The sequence below is a fragment of the Pseudopodoces humilis genome, chromosome 18 (assembly GCF_049639895.1).
Source record: "Pseudopodoces humilis isolate 2021_Gansu_Grassland_sample_001 chromosome 18, ASM4963989v1, whole genome shotgun sequence".
In the NCBI taxonomy this organism is placed as follows: domain Eukaryota; kingdom Metazoa; phylum Chordata; class Aves; order Passeriformes; family Paridae; genus Pseudopodoces; species Pseudopodoces humilis.
The window spans coordinates 565643-573560 of record NC_142217.1 but is presented as its reverse complement, the minus strand read 5'-3'; the positions used below and the strand labels follow the sequence as shown (position 1 = coordinate 573560).

Below are 7918 nucleotides of genomic sequence, written 5' to 3'. Positions count from 1 at the left end.
GATTCCAGGGGTGGAATTTGGGATCTCAAGGCTGTTTTGGGGTACCTGCTGGTGATGGAGATGGGGACCCCATACCATGTATGAACCTTCTCAATGTCTGTATGGGGTTTTGTGGTCTTGGGGAGTTTTTGGAGCATCCAGGGCTGTGTTTGGGATCAGGGGAGGTTGGGGTGTCCCGGGGGGTTTGGGGGTTCTCGGCAGGTTTGGGGGTACCTGGGCAATGTGGGTAGCAGTGCTGGGGACCCCGTGCCGGGTTTGAACCTTCTCACTGCGCACGGGCAGCGTCAGCGTGTTCAGGGAGATCCTGGGGGGCCCGGGGGCTCACCCCAAATCCCAGGGACCCCAAATGCTGAGGGACCCCCCGAACTGCCCTCACCGCTGGATCTGCTGCAGACAGGGGGGCACCAGCACTCGGCCCCCACCCTCCACCATCACAGGGGGGCTGTGGAAGAAATCTGGGGGTGCACGGACAGGTCGGGTGGGACCCCTAAAGTCCTGGGGGAGGGGACACGGGGGGACTCCCAGGAATTCCCGTTGTGGGGGGATGAGGGGGGACCCAGGATGAGTGTTGGGGGCTGAGTGGGTCATGGGGAGACCCCCCAAAGTCTTGTGGGGGGGTGGGGATGGCAAAGAACAGGGCGACCCCCAGGATGGGTTTGAAAGGGAACCGGATTGGAACTTCCATGGCAGTGGGATGGGGAGATCTGCCCATGGAACAGCAGTGGGATCCATCCATGGAGGTCCCACCGGAATGGGATGTCTGAGATCCATCCATGGAATTTCCATGGATTTCCCAGCCATGGATTTGCCCTCCCAAATAACACATTCCCATATTCCCATGGGAATTCTGCCCTCCCCACCTTTACACTCCAGCGCCTCCCGCCCATATCTGACATATTTCCGGAGACATTCCCTGCAGCTGTGAGCCAGGGAATTTGTTAATCCCTCAGCCTGGATCTCAGGGATCCCCATGGCGGTGCCACAGTTGCCATCGCAGCCCCACAGATCCCCCAGCCCCGGCTCCCCCCGCTCAGCCCCGCTCTGGCTGTGCCGCTGCTGCAGCATCTGCAGCTCCCCGCTGGCCCCGTGCCGGTGCCGCTCCTTGTGCCGCCTCTGGCTATCCCAATATCCCAGCCCTGGCTATCCCAATATCCCAGCCCTGGCTATCCCAATATCCCAGCCCTGGCTATCCCAATATCCCAGCCCTGGCTATCCCAATATCCCAGCCCTGGCTATCCCAAGATCCCGGCTCGGCTCCGCCCGGCCCCGCTCTCTGCGGCGGCGCTGGAAGGGGATCCCAGCCAGGGACCCCATGGACATGGAGTGCGGGAAGCCCGGGCCGGGCTCCGACAGCACCGCGTGCAGGGAACGCAGGGAGAGGAGAACTGGGGGGACATTTGGAGATTTGGGATTGGGGGGTCACGGCTGAAGGAAAGGGGGAACGGGGAGAGCCGGGAAGGGCATTTGGGGATGCCAGGACTGACAGGAGGGGAGGCTAGGGCTGGCTAGATGTGGCATGGCTGGAGTTCAGGGCGTTCCTGTATCCAGGAAAGGGAGCTCCAAGGGTCCCCGCTGTCCCCATTGCCAGGACAGGGCAGGGAAAGCTGGGATGGCTGGGAATAGGGGTCCCGGGTGTCCTGAGTGCTGAGGAAAGCAGGGGCTGGCTGCTGGGGGAGGCAGGAATAGGGGTCCGGGGGGTAAATGGGTCAAGGAGAAGGGGGCTCTGGGGGCTGCAGGAGGCGGGATGGCCGCGAAAGGGGTGCAGGCATAATGAGTTCGGCGGGAGAAAATGCAGCACTGAATATGAATGATCAGCAAGTCTCGTTTATTAGCAACTCTAAAACCACTTATATAGCATCAGTAATTAGGCTCATACATAGTGCAAAAGAAAGCTCATTATTGGGTATTTCATTTAAGGTCAACTCCACCTAATTCTACATTCCTGTGATCGCTCATCTATGCTGAATTCACATTCTTCTGATCACAGCATCCTGTTCTCAGTTAACAGTTATCACTAAGGCCTTCCTGAACTTTGCAACATCTCACACCAACTGTACTCCATTGTCTAACTCTTTCCCAGCTAACTGCTGCATGGGAATATGACCTTTGCTCTCTAGCCATTCCTCCACACAGGCGTTCCTGGTGCCGGATAAGGGAGTGCAGGGTGGGACTGTGATAAATGAACTTATAAAAATTCGTAGAGATCTAAATAAATATATTTGTAGCGATAATAATATAAAATATAAAGTACAGTGTGGCCCACAAGTCCTTCCCAGATCTAGTCGCGAATTCCCACTCGAGAGATAACGATCCTAGCCGGCGCCCATCAACGGAAAAAAATGAACAGGACATGGGCCATCAGGCTGACAGGGAAGGGCTCTGACGAGATACTCATCACCGGACCTGAACACCCCGCCTTGCAGGCCACTGTTGGGGAAGCAATCAGGCAGACAAAGGGAAAAAAAGTCCAGCCGAGATATCCATCAGCTCCAACCCGGATCCAACCATCCCATCCAGATGGCCTGAACCAAAATGAAATCAAGGAACACTCAGAACTTCTTTACATATGAGGAGACTCTGCCCGGATGTCTATTTGACTCTATTCTCCAACGCCAGGAAACCAATTCATCCAACAATCAAGGACCCTTGGTGAATGGTGCCTGCCTGGAATTTGGCCTCAGGACACAAAATCCCTATAAAAACCCCGGACAGTCTACCCTCCTTTGTGGATTTGGGAACACCTATACCTTTGGGTATAGACCCCTGTCCACCCAGCCCTGCGCTGTTTATTTTATTGTGGTTTTTCCTCATTGTTTATTTTTTTATAAAAATTGTTTTATAATAAATTGTTCTTTTATTTAACCCAAATTTGCCTTTGCATTTATAACAGATTGGTGCCGTGACTCGGATCGGAGAAACTGCGGGGAATCTCACTGCCCAGGACGGGTACCCCCGCTGATTTTGGCGGCCTGGTGAGTTGAGAGCCCCCGTAGCTCGTTCCGACGTCCGAACCAAATTTAGGCTGAGATAAAAACCACAATAAAAAGGAAAAGGATCCAGATCGGAGAGCTCGGGAAGGCACGGAGCCTTCGGGAAGCCGCGGCTTGTTTTGCTCGTAAAACGTCTATTGTGCACAAAGACACCCACGCAGGAAAATAGCTGTAAGTACTGCTGGTTGAGTGGGCGATCGGGCGAGTGTGTGAGACGTGATCTGATCACGGGGCGAGTGTGGACTTCAAGGCTGCGTTTCCATCCTCCCGCGAGGGAATTGGCCGGCCGCGAAGGAAGCAATACAGAGTGAAAGCTTTTTTTCTCTCGACACACACTTGTAAAAACCTGAGGCCAAAGGGTGTCTTGGGGACTGATCGCAAGGAACTAAAAGGGGAAGGATACGTCCTGTCGAGCTCGGGAACTGGTAAACCCTTTTAGTTAACGGACCCAGGTAGAGGTCCAGAAGAGGATCAAAAGTACCGATTACAAGAGACCTCAGCTCAGCTCGCTGAAGGGTGAGTATCGGCAAATTTTGATTCCTAGAGTAAGTACACAACGCAGAAACGGATACCGACTCACGGAGAAGTCGAAGAAAGGTAAGAAAATATATTTGCGAAGTATGGGGCAGAAAAAGAGTAAGCTTCAAAGAAGAAGCACAGGGAAAAATTCCTCCGATCAGGGGGAGGAATCACCAGACATCCCGCTGGAAAGTCCCTTGGGGTGGATGCTAAAACACTGGGAAGATTGTCCCCAGAGGAAGGGGAAATCAAAGGAAAAATTGATACATTATTGTATGGAGGTTTGGGGAGGACAGGAGTTGAGAAGTCATCTCACTTGGCCAGTGTTAGGCACATTTGAAAAATGGACGTGTAATAAGTTATTCTCCTATGTGGAGAACAAGGTCCCCTCAGATCCTGAGGAGAGGGAATATGCTAAGCTCTGGGTAAACGTCAGAGTAGGGCTATTCCCAATAAAACAAAAAGAAAAACGTGAGTCGAGAGCTGAGTCCTGGGAACCCCTCGATCACTTACCACCCCCATATCGTGGACCAGCGGGACCTTCCTCTGCAGATCAAGTGGTGCCTTCAGCACCCTTGGGCCCCCGAGACCAACCCACTGAGATACGTGTGTCTCAAGCGGGAGACTCGGGGCCAGCAGCGATGCCGGCAGCCCTTCCCCTTTCCCCGCCTGTAAACACCGTAGTCACAGCAACCTCCTCGGAGGTTTCTCCTGCACAAGGCTGGGGATCACCCTATCCGTCCTTGCCGGTCCAGCCGCCACAACCGGGACCCTCCCATACAATGGAGGGGATCCCTCCCTTCAGCCGGGTGGCGGCAGAATTCCCACAATTGGTAACGGGGAGGCAACCCACAATCACCAACTCCCCTCCCGCAAGTAGAACCCATTTGAGAGCGAGAATGATGGATAATGAATGGGGAGAGAGTGAAGAGGGGCACCAGTTGTTCCCTCTTAGGGAAGTACCGACGGCCCCGGGAGTGATCGGTTTTGTGAATGTACCCCTTAACTCTGGAGATGTAAGGGCATTTAAAAAAGAGATGGGGCGGTTGTTGGATGACCCTTTTGGTGTGGCTGAGAGGTTAGATGAATTTTTAGGGAGTAGTATCTATACCTTTGATGATCTTATGGCAATCCTGAGATCATTGTTTAATCAGGAGGAAAGAGAGATGATTAAACAAGCCGGTATCAGAGACTGGGACAGACGCAATCCACAGGGGACGCCAGGTAACCAGAAATGGCCTAGTGTAAGCCCGAGCTGGAATGCACAGACGGAGGAAGGCAGACGGAACATGATGGATTTAAGGAGCGTAATTGTACAAGGTATAAGAGAAGCGGTCCCTAGGGGCCAGAATATTAGCAAAGTTTTTGGAGAGTGTCAAGGAAAAGAGGAACCACCCACTGAATGGATCGAGAGATTACGGCGAAGTTTACAGATTTACTCTGGGACTGACCCGAACTCTCCTGTGGGGGAGGTTCTGTTAAAAACACAATTCGTTGCTAAATCTTGGGAAGACATTAGGAGAAAATTAGAAAAGATCGAGGGGTGGCAAGATAAAAGCCTCCAGGAGCTCCTAAGGGAAGCTCAAAAAGTATACATGAGGAGAGAAGATGAGAAGCAGAAATTGCAAGCTAAGGTTTTAGTAACTGCGGTGAAAGAGGTCCAGAAACAAGAGCAGATGCAGGGTAAGTTTAAAACACTACCCGGAAAAAGTCGAGGTTCTCACCGGGCAGCCCCGGCCCCACGGAGAGAGCCCCCTGAATGCTACTACTGTAAACAGGTAGGACACGTTCAGCGGAATTGTAAACAAAGAATAAAAGATGAGAAAATTTTTCAGGAAGATTAGGGGTGTCAGGGGCTCTTTAATTTGGGGACCAGAACATCCAAGGAGCCCTTGATAAAATTAAAAGTGGGACCCCAACGACAGGAGGTAAGTTTTCTTGTGGATACTGGGGCAGAGAGAAGTACCCTGCAGAAATTGCCATACGGATGTGTGGCTAGCAGAGAAAAAGTTTTTGTAATCGGTGCAAAGGGAGACCCCTTTGAAGTGCCTGTAATAAAAGATGTGGAAATAGAATCTGAAAATAAAATTTGCTTAGGGAATTTACTATTAGTGGAAGAAGCAGATTACAATTTGTTAGGAAGGGACATGATTGTCGCTTTAAGAATTAATATCATGATTAAAAATTCTGAATTGGTGGTGAAAATATTTAAGTTGACTCCTAAAGATGAGGAGAAAATAAACCCTGAAGTATGGCATTCAAAGGGAGAGGTAGGAAAGCTAGATATCAAACCTATCAAAATAGAAATCGAGAACTCTGAGGACCCTATAAGGGTTAAACAATATCCCATCCCGATGGAAGGGAGAAGGGGGTTGAAACAAATAATTGATGACCTCCTAAAAGGGGGTACTTTAGAACCTTGCATGTCACAACACCCCCATCCTGGCTGTAAAGAAGACGGATGGCAGCTTCCGATTGGTCCAGGACCTACGAGCGGTAAACGCTAGGACCCGGACTAGATTCCCGGTGGTGGCCAACCCCTATACTTTACTAAATAGACTCTCACCAGAAGATGTGTGGTATAGTGTAATTGATTTGAAAGATGCTTTTTGGACCTGCCCTCTGGATGAAAGGAGTAGAGATTATTTTGCATTTCAGTGGGAGGACCCAGATACAAACCGTAAGCAACAGCTAAGGTGGACGGTCCTCCCCCAGGGGTTTGTGGAGTCTCCGAACCTTTTCGGACAAGCTTTAGAACAAATGTTAACCCAATTTGCTCTTGAGGACAGGACAAAGCTTTTGCAGTATGTAGATGACTTGCTAATAGCTGGACCGACTGAAGAGAGCGTGAGGAAAAGCACGATTGCCTTGTTAAACTTTCTAGGAAGGAAAGGTTTGAAAGTATCAAAATCCAAGCTGCAATTCACAGAGCCTGAAATAAAATACCTCGGACATTGGATATCTCAAGGGAAAAAAAAATTGGACCCAGAGAGGGTAGCAGGCATCCTTGCATTGCCTGCACCAAAAACAAAGAGGCAAATTAGACAAATTCTAGGGCTCTTGGGATATTGCAGGCAGTGGATTGAGGGTTTCAGTGAAAAAGTGAAGTTTTTGTATGAAAGATTAAACACTGACAGGCTGAAGTGGACTGAACAGGATGAGTCTAATTTCCAGAAATTAAAAACTGTTCTTATGACTGCCCCGGTACTAACTCTACCAGATACGAATAAAGAATTCCAGTTGTATGTGGATGTGAGTGGACAAACAGCACAGGGAGTCCTGACTCAGGAATGGGCAGACAAAAGGAAGCCTATAGGGTTTCTTTCAAAGATCTTAGATCCAGTCAGTCGGGGTTGGCCTACGTGTTTACAAGCAATTGTAGCAGTGGCTCTGTTAGTGGGAGAAGCGAAAAAAATAACTTTTGGGGCTCCCCTGGTAGTTTACACTCCCCACGATGTGAGAAACATATTGCAGCAAAAAGCAGAGAAGTGGCTGACTGATTCCAGGCTCCTGAAATATGAAGCCATCTTAATCAGCTCACCCGGTTTGGAATTGAAAACCACTTCTGCACAAAATCCTCCTCAGTTTTTATTCGGTGAACCTCTAGAGAAATTAGTACATGATTGTTCTGAGATCGTGGAGCTGCAGACCAGAATAAGACCGGACTTAGAGGATCAGGAGTTGGAAGGGGGAGAGAAGTGGTTTGTAGATGGATCTTCGAAAATTATTGAGGGAAAAAGAAAATCAGGATATGCGATAATAAATGGTGCATCCGGGGAAGTTGTAGAATCTGGTCCTTTGAAAGCAAGCTGGTCTGCACAAGCTTGCGAGCTCTATGCTCTCCTGAGAGCCCTCCGGAGGTTGAAAGGAAGGAGAGGGACCATATACACAGATTCACGGTATGCTTTCGGTGTGGTACACACTTTTGGAAAAATTTGGGAAGAAAGAGGTCTGATAAATACTAAAGGAAAAGACCTAATTCATGGGGAAATAATCCGACAGATTCTACAGGCTGTCCGAGAACCGAGAGAAATATCAGTTGTCCATGTAAAAGGACACCAGACAGGGTTGCAGTTTCAAACCCGAGGTAACAACCTAGCCGATAAAGAGGCAAAACGAGCAGCTCTGCTCACCGTAAGTATTCCCGAGGTGACTCCGGAGGAATCGCCTGAAATCCCCATGCTCCCTTCAGAGAAAGAGATTGAAGAATTCAAGAAAATAGGGGGAGTCATGAAACAAGGAAAATGGTGGTTACCTGATGGGAGGGAACTAATCCCGAAGGGAGTGGCAAGGAGAGTATTACAAAGACTACACAAACAGACCCATTGGGGAACTCGGGCACTGGCTGATCAGTTCCTGAAATTTTTTGGGTGCAAGGGGATTTTTGAAATTGCCAAGCAAGAGGTACA

The 7918-nt window shown here is 49.9% G+C and overlaps 1 protein-coding gene across 1 annotated transcript in view; it reads left to right on the top strand.

The window, feature by feature from the left end:
• The window catches only part of LOC102107146 (uncharacterized), a 178884-nt gene that overhangs the window by 119227 nt on the left and 51739 nt on the right, over window positions 1-7918 (top strand). The window lies entirely within an intron of this gene.